The sequence below is a fragment of the Heptranchias perlo genome, chromosome X (genome assembly GCF_035084215.1).
Source record: "Heptranchias perlo isolate sHepPer1 chromosome X, sHepPer1.hap1, whole genome shotgun sequence".
Lineage (NCBI taxonomy): Eukaryota > Metazoa > Chordata > Chondrichthyes > Hexanchiformes > Hexanchidae > Heptranchias > Heptranchias perlo.
Window position 1 is genome coordinate 24514294 of NC_090370.1, and position 14790 is coordinate 24529083.

The following is a 14790-nucleotide window of genomic DNA, read 5'->3' on the forward strand; positions in this document are numbered from 1 at the left end:
ATATAAAACAGAGAGAATGGGGTGTCCGAGCCTCACTGTAACTGGGGATGTGTTCGGCTCCACTCCCAGTTCATGGTCATTTTCTTTTCACAGATTCAGGGCGAGAGTCTCTGTGAGACGGTAACACTGGCGGAGAAACTCCGCGTCATAACTCAAACCCCAACATATGAGATTCTCCAAATGAGCTAGAATAAGGTGTTTGTAAAACGCTGAACCCGTCTGGGAGGGGATATGTGGGGAGATAGAATCGGGTGTGGGACTGAAATGGAAGGAGACGGTTTGACTTGTTATCGAAGGGACTGTATTTCGGCAGGAATATTACTGCCTGTTAATTGTAACGGGTCTTATTTAAAAGCTCCGGGTTCCTGGGAATCCTTGAACATGAAGCCCGAGTCTGTAAGGGTTTGTGCGGACCGCTGTGTTTCGGTTCTATTATCAATAAACGGTTTGAAATTGGCGGGTGGAGAAAGCTGGAGGTGGAGCTGGAAGATCAGAGGCCGCTCTCTGCTCTGTCCATCACTCTGACTCCTCCCCTCCCGCCCTCTCTATTTGATCCCCATATGCAAACAACGCGGGTAGGTGGACTCGAAACACGGTTTACTCGTCAAGAAGGCGAAAGGCGAATAATATTTCTGATCTCCTGGGCACCAGGCCGTTCACTGTTATTTGTTTCTGTACAGAGTTACATTTCAGTGATTCCCCAGTGATTTTGATGAGTTATTTGAATAATCCAACAAAATAGAACAGAAACGGAGCGAAGCGCTGAATCCCGCAGATAAAGAAAGATTTGTCGAGCAGTTCTGGTGATGCTTTACGAGCCCAGCATGGCAAGTAGTTTAAATAAATACAACAAATCTGGTGATGTGTGGACTGGGGTCCATAAGTTACCGTTTAAAGTATCGGAATGTGGTCGGTGCCCCGACTCCAGTCCCATTAATACCTCATCTCGTCCACAACGAGAAAAAAGCAGCTCAAAGCAACACTGGTAGCATGATATCAGCGTCTCCCTTCAGACAGTAACCAGCCCTTTCATAGATACAGTGGGTGGCTCTGAAAAGAGCCTTTACATCGAGTTACATCGAAATTACGGCACAGAAACAGGCCTGGATATTAGGCAGCGCTCCATCCTGAGCGATGGTCACATCTCACAGCAGCTTGTTGAGCTCCTCGTCGTTGCGGACGGCCAGTTGCAGGTGTCTGGGGATGATGCGCGTCATCTTGTTGTCGCGGGCCGCATCACCAACCAGCTCGAGGATTTCAGCCGTCAGGTGCTCGAGCACAGCAGCCAGATAGACCGGAGCTCCGGCACCTTCACATTCAGCATTGTTCCCCTTTCACAGGACCTGTGAACACGGCCCACAGGGAACTGCAGTCCTGCCCAGGATGAGCGAGACTTGGCCTTGGCCCGAGTTTTTCCATCGGATTTTCCTCATTCAGACATTTCCACAATCTCACAAACACTTTCACAAAGAATGAAGAAATCCTCCCCAACTCGCCCTTCTTATACCTTCTGGAGGATTACAATGGGGCCACTTTTGATCAGTCTCTCTCGGAGTGTTTACATTGCCCCCTCACGCTCACTGATATTCTATCTTTCAACTGATGTAATATTGTCCTTTAGCAATATTGCTACTCCTCCTCCTTTCCCTACTTCTCTGTCCTTTCTAACGATCTTATAGACTTGAATATTAAGCTGCCATTTGTGCCCAGTTGGTAGTCAGGTCACCAGAATGATTTAATGAAATTACTTAATATTAAACAATGGCTGATGTGAGTTGCGGCAAAGTGTATTTCCACTGGTCAAGTATTGCAGGGATCGACGATCTCTTCAGTCCGATATCAGGTGAAGAATTACTGGCTGTTGTGTAATTTCCATTGATTGGGGCTTGGCATCATCTGCTGGGCGGAAACGGGAACTGCAACAGAGCGAGAAAGGATCCGTCAGAAACCAGTGCAAATGAAGAAAAAAATGTAACAGCCTGCAGTGGATGTTCAGGATCTGATGGTTGGGAACCATTTTATTGATAATTTTTTTTCGGCGATGGTGGTATAGTGGTGAGTACAGCTGCCTTCCAGCAGTTGATCCGGGTTCGATTCCCGGCCATCGCAATTCAACGTTCATCCGCTTTTTTCAGGAAACTCTAAGTTTGCAGTTCAGCTGGATTTTGTTCCCCAAACACAAACTGGTATAATTGGAGTGAAATGTTTTCAACAATGATTTATTTTCCCAGCAGAAGGAATGGAGGAAAAACATAATAGAAATAGTGAGTTACCAAGGGTCCAATGAGAGTGAGGAAGGCAAATAAAATATTCGTCTTCATTGCAAGGGTGTTGGAATATAAGAGTAAGGAGGACTTGCTGCAGTTTTACTGTGAGGAGATAGTGTGTAAAATTGGCCTACATTCGCTGGAGTTTAGAAGAAAGAGAGGTGATCACATTGCAATGTATACAATTCTTCGACGGCTTGACAGTGTAGATGCTGAGAGGCTGATTCCCCTGGCTGGAGAGTCAAGAACTAGAGGTCATAGTCTCAAGATAAGGACATGAGGAAAAAAATCTTCACTCAAAGGGTTGTGAATCTTCGGAATTCTCTCACCCACAGGACTTTGGACGCTCAGTCGTTGAGTATATTGAAGTCTGAGATCGATCGAGTTTTGGATTTTAGGGGAATCAAGGTATATGGTGATCGGGCGGGAAAGTGGAGTTGAGGTTGAAGATCAGCCATGGTCTGATTGAATGGCGGAACAGGCTCAAGGGGCCGTTGGGCCGACTCCTGCTCCTATTTGTTCTGTTCTTGTGCAGAGAACCTTATAACCCAGTGTGCTGACGAAACTAAGTTTGGTGGCACAGTAAGCATTATAGATGGGAGCAGAAAGTTGCAAAGGGACATTGATAGTATAAGTGAGTGGGCAAGACAGTGGCAGATGGAGTTCAACGTGGCAAAGTGTGAGGTCATCCACTTTGAACCTTAAAAAGATAGATCAGAGTATTTTCTAAATGGCAAGAAGCAAGGAACTGTGGGGGAGGAGAGAGATTTAGGGGTCCAAGTACAGAATTCACTAAAAATATAAGGTAAAATGGAGATCAAATTTTGATCTTTATCTCAAGGGAAATGGAATAAAAAGGAGTGGAAGTTATGTCACAGTTATACAGAGCTCTGGTTAGACCTCATTTCGAGAACTGTGTTCAGTTCTGGGCACCGCACTCTCCTTAATGGCTTGCACTGTGAAAGGGTTTTTCTCTTTGGGATTCTATGCAATGGGAGGGAATAGGAAAGGGTTTGGTCTGTTTGGATTTTTTTCCAGTGGCAGTGAATGAGAAGGGGTTTGGTCCATTGGGATTCCTTCTGCGTGCTCTTGCATTGATACGGAGACCTGCATGTTGCCAAATTGTTTTGTGTTTAACTTTGTGCCCCCTCGTTTGAACCCAAAAAAGAAAAGCATAAATGTAATGGAACATGGAAAGGAAATTCGTCAGACATCAGGTTATCAGCGGAGCTTATAGGGCAGGTAACTGCTTGCCAGAGAATGCTGAGCCGGTTTGGCAAGATTAGCTCACTCCCATTAAATGGGTACGGTCACAAAACAAACCCAGGAAAATCAAATGAACCATAACTGGACATTAAGTAAGAAAAGGGCAAATATTTATTTCATAACGAGATGAAATGTCACGGGCAGTTTTGTGGTCAGAACTTGTGATTGCGTGACGTTGATTGGTTGAATGTTGGACTGAAGTTTACATTCACGTTTTTATTCGGTAATTTCCGTTGGGCAGATGACAGACAGTCATTTCATTCTGTGGAGCGATGACCTTGTTCCAGTGGAATAGTCATTCTGTTAGGTTTCGTGTTTCCGAGCATCAACCAGGACGCGCCCTTCCTCGCCGCCAAAGCCACGGTGAGTGGTGCTGGTCTGGGCCCAGTATCACGGGGAAAGGAGTCAGGGGCGGCTTAATTACCAAACCTTAATTCCGCAAAATTGATCATTTTATAACAAAACAAAGAAGTTCAAAAACACAGTTCTAAAACCCATCCACATCCGACAATAAAACCAACATGTGTGAGTACGTCGTCTGCAACAGGAAGTTCGAGAAATGAGGGACAAACTTCTGCCATGTGGACCAGGTCTGAACCGTCCACTAAGAAGAAAACCAAATCGTAGACGAGGCAGTATAGTGAGGCTTTTTTGAAATGTGGTTTCATCAATTGTGCAAACGCAAACCATGATCCAAAGCCCCAGTGTGTTATTTGTAGCGAGGTGCTCGTAAACGAGAGATTAAAACCGTCAAAATTAAAAAGAAATTTTGAAACAAAACATGGGGAACTCGTTGATCACCCGCTTGAATATTTTCAAAGGAAGCAACGGGGATTAAAGTTATCAGCACCAGTTCTTAATCGGTCAAATGCTCTGAATGATTAGGCACAACTGGTGTCATATTTGGTCGCATACAGTGTGGCAAAAGAGAAAATGGCCCTTACAGTTGCCGAAAAACTTATTCAGAGATGCTGGAAGAATTTCAGCATCTCTGGATATGGTGCGGAAATCTTCGACGAGAAGCCTGCTGAAAAATTGAGAAGCATTCCTCTCAGTGATGACACAATGTCTCGGCGAATATGTTCCATTGCTGAGGATTCAGAAGCCAAGATTATTACTCGGTTACAGTCAGCCGGGGATTTTGCGATCCAACTTGACGAGAGTGCTGATATTTCAAATTGTGGAACACTGTTAGTTTCTGTGAGATATGTCGGGCAAGATGACTTTATGGAAGGTTGGCTGTGTTGTCTAACTTTATCAACAAATGCAACAGGAGCACCAATATTCGAAGCACTACATGACTGTGTAGATGGAAAATACAAATTGGACTGGGCTAATTGCAAAGGAATTCCAAGTGATGGAGCAGCAAATATGGCAGGTAGAAATAGTGGAGTCATGAGAAGAATATCTGAGGCAGCTGACCATGATGTTTGGAATCACTGTTTCATTCACCACGAAGCCTTGACGTCTAAGTGTATTCTCCCTGATCTTATGGCAATTATGAAGGAAATCATGAAAATTGTTAATTTCATTAAAGGAAGCTCACTGAAGTAAAAGCTTTTTTGAAGCGTGATGCTGAGAAATGGGAGCTGAGCTCATTCATTTCCTGTTTCACACTGAAGTACGATGGCTGTCACGGGGCAGGGTGCTTACAAGGGTGTCCGACCTTAGGAAAGAGATTCACATTTTTCTGGCAGAGAAACAGTCTAACATGACAAATTTGTTTTACGATGACAGTTGGTTAATGAAGTTGTCATCCCTCGCTGACATGTTCTCAATTTTAAACGTTCTGAATTTGAAATTACAAGGAAGAGGCAATGACTTGTTTCGACATTGTGAACAAATACAAACTTTCAAAAATCATTTGAACAGTGGCAAACCGGAGTGAAAAGTAATCGCCCGAGCTATTCCCTGTTCCCAACATTGTTACAACACACTGAGGAGAACAGCATCAATGAAGAAAAAGGGAATGAAATGAAATGTGTCATACAGTTCCATCTCGCTGCTCTGTCTGATCATTTTAGTCGCTACTTCCCTGCAGAGAGGTTTGAAAATTTGAAGGCAAAGTGTTGGGTGAAAGGTCATTTTGTTTTCGAAAACCCTGAATCAATAATGAAGCGAAACTTGATGCCTGAGCAAGAAAACGAGCTGGTGCGACTCACCTGTGATAGCACACTGAAAACACGCCACAAGTCATTCAGTTTGTCATCTTTTTGGATCAGTATTTTCAAAGAACATCCTCTGTTAAGTCAGATTAGTGTTCTGTTTTTGCTGCCCTTAACAACAACCTACATGTGCGAACTTGGATTTTCGACTTTGACAAGGCTAAAAACAAGAGAAAGAAACCGACTCAACAGCGCACCTGATATGCGTGTGGAGCTTTCATCGTGTGATCCAGATTGGAACGAGATCATGAAGAAGCGACAGTCCAACCCTTCACATTAAGAAAGTGAAACTCAAACTGATCTTTTTTTACTTTATTAATACTGTATTTAAAATATTTTTCAAGTAACGTCGATGTCTAATTTTAGTTATTACTTGAAGTGAAGTGAAGTGAAGAGCGAGCATGGATTGTCCTCCATTGGGATTTGATGAAAACTCCAGTCAGAAGATATTATTGTTTTGGGTCCCTGGGGGAAGTGTTTTTCTTTCACTGGGTCACGAGAAAAATAGTTTGAAAAACACTGTTCTACATTGTACGGTCAGTGTCTGTTCAGCAAACCGGCTCTGAACTCCTCAGTCTGCATTTCGAGAAACGGTTCTGTGCGCGACGCGGGCAATAAAACACTGAACGACGCCCGGCGACTAATGGCGGCCGCCGGCCCCACAATCCGCCGCGCCCCAGAAACCCCTCTATCTCTCCAAGGCGCTGCATTTCCGCTCAGACGGCGCAAGCTCCCCAGGCCCGCCCCGCGTTCTGGGAGCGCCTCTGCCCTGTCTCTTGTCTCGAGTCGGACTCGGTGGAAACGGGAGATGAAATCGGGAAGCGGCGGGTTGGACTTGTGAGGCGTTGGGTGATCGGTTTAATGGTGCCCGGCCCCCCCGGCACGCCCGTCCGCCGGGTCCCCCGGCTCTGATTCGGGGCCTGAGCCGCACTCGGTGTTGCTGAGACTCCGCTCAGTGTGAATGCAGGTTATTGTTGATCTGCCACCGTTGGCCTCAGCTTTGCCGGAGAGAATCAGCCAGAGACGGCGGCTGCCGATGGTCGAAATACCGGCAGTTCACTGCATAGGCTCACAAGTGCAGAATTACCACTTGGCCTAATACTGGAGGGCAGACAGTGACTGGGGCCGAACCCCACCATCACGCTGCACCTTCAGGAGAGAAAGGCAGAAAATTAGAGCCTGCGATGAATCTGGATTTCAAACAGTGAGGACGTGTCAAGGAGGTAGAGTGTGTGTGGGGGATTTACAGCTTAATAGGAGCAAGGAGGGAGAGTGTGGGACGGGGGATTTACAGATTAATAGGAGCAAGGAGTGAGCGTGTGGGACGGGGGATTTACAGATTAATAGGAGCAAGGAGGGAGAGTGTGGGACGGGGGATTTACAGCTTAACAGGAGGAAGGAGGGAGAGTGTGGGACGGGGGATTTACAGCTTAATAGGTGCAAGGTGGGAGACTGTGGGACGGTGGATTTGCAGATTAATAGGAACAAAGAGGGAGAGTGTGGGACGGGGGATTTGCATCTTCTTGGGACTATGGAGAAAATAATGTTCCACACAAACTGAAACTGTCTGTTCTGAATTTCTATCCTGCACTTACAGTGACCACTTATGTAAATTATGAGAATCGATGCATAGACTCGGCTTGTCTTCACTTGAATATACAAGATTAATGGGTGATCGAATTGTGGTGTTTCAGATGATTAAAGGATTTGATAGGGTAGATACAGAGAAACTATTTTCTGTGTTGGGAGAGTCTGGAACAAGGGGGAATCACCTTAAAATTAGAGCTGGGCCGTTGAGGGGTGATGTCAGAAGGAATTCTTCACACAAAGGGTCGTGGAAATCTGGAACTCTCCTCACTCCAAAATGCTGTTGAGGCTGGGGGTCAATTAAAAATTTGAAAATTGAGATTGATAGATTTTTGTTTGGCCAGGGTATTATGATTTATGATACCAAGCCAGGCAGATAGAGTTAAGATACAGATCAGCCATGGTCTAATTGAATGACGGAACAGTCTCGTGGAGCGGTGTGGCCTGCTCCTATTCCTATGTTTCCAGATGCAGCCACCCGCAATAAGGTTGTGGATGACAAGGGCCTTGTTCACAAGTGAACGGACATCTGGAGGGAGATGCGGAGAGAGGAGGGAACTGGTTAGGGAGTGTCTGTAAATGAAGGAAATATGTTGGCGTGTCAGGTTGCGACTGCAAATGAAGGAGAAATGGTGACTGGTCAGACAGTGTCTTTGAATGAAGGAGAAATGGTGACTGGTCAGGGAGTGTCTTTAAATGAAGGAGAAATGGTGACGGGTCAGGGAGAGTCCTTAAATGAAGGAGAAATGGTGACTGGTCAGGGAGAGTCCTTAAATGAAGGAGAAATGGTGACTGGTCAGGGAGAGTCCTTAAATGAAGGAGAAATGGTGACTGGTCAGGGAGAGTCCTTAAATGAAGGAGAAATGGTGACGGGTCAGGGAGAGTCCTTAAATGAAGGAGAAATGGTGACTGGTCAGGGAGAGTCCTTAAATGAAGGAGAAATGGTGACGGGTCAGGTAATGTTTGTAACTGAATGAGAAATAGTGACTTATCAGGGAGTGTCTGTAAATGAAGGAGGTCAGGGTGAATCTTCAAATGAAGGCTAAATAGTGACTGGTCAGGGAGTATCTGGAATTGAAGGAAAATGGTGACGGGTTTGGGAGAATCTGCAAATGAAGTAGAATAGTGACAGATTAGGGACCGTCTTTAAATGAACGAGAAAAGGTGACTGGTCAGAGAGAGTCCGTCGCCAAAAGTGGGAGATACCACAGATGGACAGCTTACCGGCAGCAATAGGGTGGGACGTAATGTCGAAATGAGGGGGAGAGCATATATCCCCAGCCAGTCTCAGCATCTTCAGGAGAGGAGAGGGAGGGGAACCACTGAGTGTGGAACTGAACCCGGTCAGAGCCAGCACCTTCAGGGGAGGAGAGAGAGGGAGAGGGGAACCAGTGAGTGTCGAACTGAACCCAATCAGAGTAAGCACCTTCAGGGGAGGAGAGAGAGGGGAACCAGTAAGTGCAGAACTGAACCCAGCCAGAGTCAGCACCTTCAGGGGAGGAGAGAGAGAGAGATGGGAACCTTCACCGTGTCGAGCTTCTTGAATGTTGTTGGAGCTGCACTCATCCAGGCAAGTGGAGAGTATTCCATCACACTCCTGACTTGTGCCTTGTCGATGGTGGAAAGGCTTTGGGGAGTCAGGAGGTGAGTCACCCGCGAATAATGAATAAAATTAAAACTAAAGAAAAAGGCGTACGCTGAGTACATCGACAATACCGGAGAGGATGAGAAAAGGGAACGTGAGAAGATTGGGAACAAAGTAAAAAAAACAATTCGGAAAGCAAAGAGGAACGACGAGGTTGAATTAAATTATCAAGCAGTATAAAAATAGTTAATGATTCGACAGACACATAAATAACAGAAGAAAAATCAGGATAGGGATAGGGCCACTGAGGGATACATAGGATAAACTCACAGGTAATGACAGGGAAATGGCGGGAATATTCAATAATTAATTTGCCGCAGTATTTGTGAGGTTATCCACTTTGGTTGTAAATACAGAAAAGCAGATTATTATCTGAATGGTGATGGATTGGGAAAAGGGGAGGTGCAACGTGATCTGGGTGTCCTTGTACACCAGTCGCTGAAAGCGAGCATTCAGGAGCAGCAAGCCGTTCGGAAGGCGAACGGTATGTTAGCCTTCATTGCAAGAGGATTTGAGTACAGGAGCAGGGATGTCTTACTGCAGTTGTACAGGGCCTTGGTGAGACCACATCTGGAGTATTGTGTGCAGTTTTGGTCTCCTTATCTGAGGAAGGATGTCCTTGCCATGGAAGGAGTGCAACGAAGGTTTACCAGACTGATTCCTGGGATGGCAGCACTGACGTATGAGGAGAGATTGGGTCGAGTCGGCCTATATTCACTAAAGTTTAGAAGAATGAGAGGTGATCTCATCGAAACATATAAAATTCTATCAGGACCAGACAGACTGGATGCAGGGAGGATGTTCCCGATGGCTGGGGAGTCCAGAACCAGGGGTCACAGTCTCAGGATACGGGGTATGCCATTTAGAACCGAGACGAGGAGAAATTTCTTCACTCAGAGGGTGGTGAACCTGTGGATTTCTCTCGCACAGGAGGCAGTTAGGCCAAGCCATTAGATGTATTCAAGAAGGAGATAGATATATTTCTCAATGCTAAAGGGATCAAGGGATATGGGGAAAAAGCAGGAACAGGTTACTGAGTTAGACGATCAGCCATGATCATTTTGAATGGTGGAGCAGACCCGAAGGGCCGAATGGCCTCCTATTGCTCCTATTTTCGATGTTTCTATTTACCACAGAGACCAGCAAGGTGGGCAGGACATTGGAAGGAGAGATCGAAGAAGATACAAAGACATTTAAGACAGGAAGGGAATTCAGGAGAAACTTCTTCACCCAGAGAGTAGTGAGAATGTGGAATTCACTCCCACAAGGAGTGGTTGGGGCGAACAGCAGATAAAGACATGAGGGAGAAAGGAATAGAAGAATAGGGTGAGATGAAGTTGGGAGGGAGGAGGCTCGTGTGGAGCTTAAACACCGGCATGGCCTTGATGGGCCGTCCCTGTTCTGTGCTCTCAAAGTGATTCAATGTAATTCACCTTCACTGCTCTCGGGGGAACAACCCCAGCTTCTTCAGTCTTTCCCCAGAACTGGAGTCCCTCATCCCTGGCACCATTCTAATCAATTTCCTCGTCACCCACTCCTCAGTTTGAAGTGCTGCCTGGCACACTCTCTTCCTCACATGTTGTCCCCACAAACCCCCAACCCCCAACCAAGCCCGAGGGCACTGAGCCCAAGTCCAGCCGAGGTCGAACCTCAGCTGCAGGCCCGAGCTCGAGCCTGGGACTTTTGTAATCTCTGGGGCTCAGCGCTGGACGGTGCATTCGCCCAGCCGTCTGAGGGAGCTGTCCCTGGCTCTCTGAGTGGGGACCCAGGGGAAAATATTGACGTCTTTTTTTTAACCTGTGATTGGTGTCTGACTCGTCTCACCCAAAGAGTCGGGGATATTGGCTTAACGCTATGATTCCGTCAGCATGGCTATGTTCGGCTGTTATTTGACTAGTTTGTGGTACAACTCGACACAATTCTTTACACAAACCCCCAGATGTTATTGTGGAGAATTTTGTGAAATGTACTGCTGGTATTTGAACCCAAGATATTCGGTTTATAGAACAGGTGTTCGAACCACTGAGCCACGGCGCCCACATGTTTTGAATTATTTCCTACCGTTATGGTATTGATACATTTGCCAAGCCACTTTGTTGCGCCTTCTCCCTCAATACGTCTGCGCAATAACATCAATCTTTTGTTCATCAGTCTCTGCATGGGAAACCATGGGTATCAGTCATGATCTTCTCTTCCTTATCCCATGTCAGTACATCTTATATCGAGCTCTATTCATCCTGTTGTATTTCCACACTCTCTCCAGACTATCTGGTCTTATCCAATTACATTTCTCATCGCTTCCCACAAAATGTTGGTGAGTAATGTCTGTGATACACCAGGCCCTGACCTCCTCCTGTGGGTGACCTCCTACAAATATTGCACAATAGTCTAATGTGTGTGTGTTTTATATTCGGAAATGTGTATTAGCGCTAGTCTACCTGGTGTATATATTCTCACACAAACGGCAATATAGCTGTAGAGCATTTAAATTTTAGAAAGTCTTAATTGATAAGACAAATATAAGGAATCTTACAACATCAGGTTATAGTCCAACAGTTTTATTTGAAAATAAAACTGTTGGACTATAACCTGGTGTTGTAAGATTCCTTACATTTGTCCACCCCAGTCCATCACCGGCATCTCCACATCATGGTTGATAAGACAAGTTGTCCCTCTCCATTTCAACAAAATATAAACAATCCAGGGATACAGACTTCAAACACCGGTGTCGGATTGGTATTAATTGCTTTCAAGCCCATTTTGATTGCACAAAACTTACGCAGGGCCGTAACAAAAGTTCAATACAATAACGACACGGATGGGATTCGGACCCATACCGACAGAGCACAATGGATTCGCCGACCATTTCTGAATCCAAACAGTAGAAATAAAGTCACTTTGACACTATGTCCTGCCCGTGCACCCAGATCGACAATATTGAAAATGTGGAGTCAATTTCTGAAAGCAAAGTAATTTAGGGATTTCTGTTCCATCCGACTGTTCGAAACGGTCGGGTGCAAAACAGTTCGGGCGCACGTTGGACAACTTTTCACCCAGCGAGTAAAACGACCGCGGCAGGACTCGAACCTGCAATCTTCTGATAACAACTCGAGTTAATACCGAAGTCAGACGCCTTATCCATTCGGCCACGCGGCCGATGACGAATTGTTTCACCAAATGATCCTAAACGCTGGGCAGGGCTGGTTAATCCTCTGCTTGTCTCTTTCTCTTCCTTTCGCTTTGTTGATGTTGTTCATTTATTGTTTTTTCTCTTGCAGCAAGTTGGCTCCACTGTTTCCGACTGATCCGGAAACTGACAACTGAACTCCCGCTGGGTCTCCGAGAAACCGACAATCAGAATAAACAATGTTCAAATCTTTGATCAAAATGTTTCGCCTCCAATGCGAATCGCTTTCACACTCAGTCTGCAAAATAGAGTGAGGGGAAATGAAACAAAAGACAAATCGGTAAATTAAAAATGTACACGGAGAACAACACCGAGCGGAGAATGTGAACAGAATTTACTATCCAAGCCCGACGGGCCGAGTGGCCTCATCCTGTCCTGTAAAATACGAACAATCCCCAATTCTGCTGGGTGAGATTATTATTTTCTGATTTTTTTTTTCTAAATATAAACGCGGACGGGGTCCCGCACCACGGGGAAAAGCGCTCAGTGTTAATGTTAATATTGAGCACGGTATTCTATCCGTGTAATAATAAAATCGCCGATTTCTTGCTATATATTCGACACAGTCCCTTGCTGTGTGTTTAATCAGGGCAGGGAATATTTTGCTGGTTTCGTGATATTCATTTTTCAGGAAATTAGTGAACTCGTCTCGAAACATGAGTTTTCCAGTTTCTGTTTCGCTAAATGGAGTTGAGGTGCAGATCAGCGATGAGCTGCTGTGACTCCGCCGCGCCGGTTTAACCGGAATGAGACGTTTCAGTGAAGTGAACCGTCTCAATCCGGTTTATTTCTTTATTTCTAACATTGTTTATTTTGCGTGGTAGATTTATCGAAATTTCATTCAGAGTTCAGTTGTCAGTTTTCTGATCAGTTGGAATCTGAAGAAGATAAAAATAAGGAAATAAAAACATTACAAAGGTCCAAACTCGAACTGATACAATCACCTTGTCTTCACCTTGAAGAGTAATTCGTTCTCCCTGCTACCCTGATCAATATTTATCCCTCCAGTAACATAACTAGCACACATTATCTGGTCATTGTCACATCGCTGTGTTTGGGATCTTGCTGTGTGCAAATTGGCTGCCTCGTTTCCTACATGTCAGCAGTGACTACACTCCAAAGAGTGGTTCGTTGTCTGTAAAGCGCTTTGGGACGTCCGAGGTGGTGAAGAGCGCAATCGAAATGCAATCTTTCTTCCTGTGGCCCCATGTGCCAGGTACCATATCCGAATCCTGTCGACTGGCGCAAACAGGAAACGTTGGGGGAAAAATTGGATAAGGGCCGTTTTGGGCTTATGTCGCGTGATGCGCTGTTACTCCGCGCCCAGGTCGGTGAATGGCTGGCGAGTCTTCGGTTTTTTCCTCTGATTTGGGGAATTGGGTAAAATTGAATTAAAAGCTTGAAGTATCAAACTCCTGGAAGCTCATTAAAATTAAAGCTTAAACTACTTAACTAGAGTAAAATAAACAAAAATAACCGTAATTTGTTTTTGCTTTGTTTAAGTTAATCGAATATATTAAGGCATGGCAGGGTAGCTCAAACCTGTCGAATGCACGACCTGTGCCATGTGGGAACTCCGGGACTCATCCCGTGTCCTGGACAAGACTGTAGTGGGAGTTGTGCATGGGCCCCCTTGTCGAAGCTGTGAAGTTGCAGAATGTATAAATGCGGAGATGAGACAAGCATGCAGCAAAGGCAGAGTGGTTTTAATGGGGAATAGATTTCAACTTTCATATAGATTGGGATAAACAGACGAGCTCATGTCAGAAAGGTAATGAATTTTTTGCGTGTGTTCAGGAAAGCTTTCTGCAACAATGAGTCCGAGGGCGAACAAGGGGGCAGGCCATATTAGATTTAACAATGGGTAATGAGCCAGATTTAGTTCATATCCTAACGGTGTATGAACATTGATCTAAATTGGAAAATTGCACATGTCACTCCACTATTTAAGAAAGGTGACAGAAGGAAAATCGGGAATTATAGACCAATTAGCCAAACATCTGGTTTCGAGAAATTACCAGAGTCTATAATTAAGGATAGTGACTGAACACCTTGAACATTTTCAGCTGATCAGGAAGAGCCAGCATGGATTTGTTTTGAGGAGGTGAATAAAATGGTGGAGCGGGGATTGTCTATGGGTGTTGTTTGTATGGACTTCCGAAAGGCATTCGATAAAGTCCCTCAGAAGAGGCTGTTAGCTAAAGTTGAAGCTCTTGGAACTAAGGGGTATTTATTGATCTGGTTTACAAGTTGCAGAGCGGCAGAAGACATTGGGCCAGAAATCGCTGCGAGCGGCGAGGCAACGCTCACCACAGCTCCTGCGAATTAAATTCACAAAAATACTTACTGTCGGCTCTGTGGCGATGAATTGCTTGAATTTGAACTTTACAAAAATTGGGCACAATCAACCCAGCCTCTGAGCAGCGTGATTTGCTGCGCAGCTGGAAAGCTGTGTGAGAAAAAGACACGACCACAAAATCGGTAAGGACGAGAGTCCCGCCCACAGAATCAGGCTGCATTGCTCAAACAAGCAAGCAGACTTCATTCCTTTAAAGTTCGCATTCTGTATGTCATTGCAAATAAAAACAATAATAATAAAAAGCCAAAGAAATCATTGAATTACATTAAAGAGACAGAAGGGAAAAGTTTTAAAAAATAATATTGTAATTTTAA

General features: G+C 45.1%; 1 non-coding gene and 1 pseudogene across 1 annotated transcript; one reads left to right on the forward strand and one right to left on the reverse strand.

Annotated features, from left to right (window-relative positions):
* Nucleotides 1-1761: 1761 nt before the first annotated feature.
* On the forward strand, nt 1762-5978 carry LOC137306986 (protein FAM200A-like; annotated as a pseudogene).
* A 6018-nt stretch (nt 5979-11996) lies between these two features.
* Nucleotides 11997-12086, reverse strand: trnar-ucg (transfer RNA arginine (anticodon UCG)). Its single transcript is given in 2 exon segments — nt 11997-12032; nt 12050-12086. It is a non-coding gene; the product is annotated as a tRNA-Arg (tRNA).
* Between the last annotated feature and the right edge of the window lie 2704 nt (nt 12087-14790).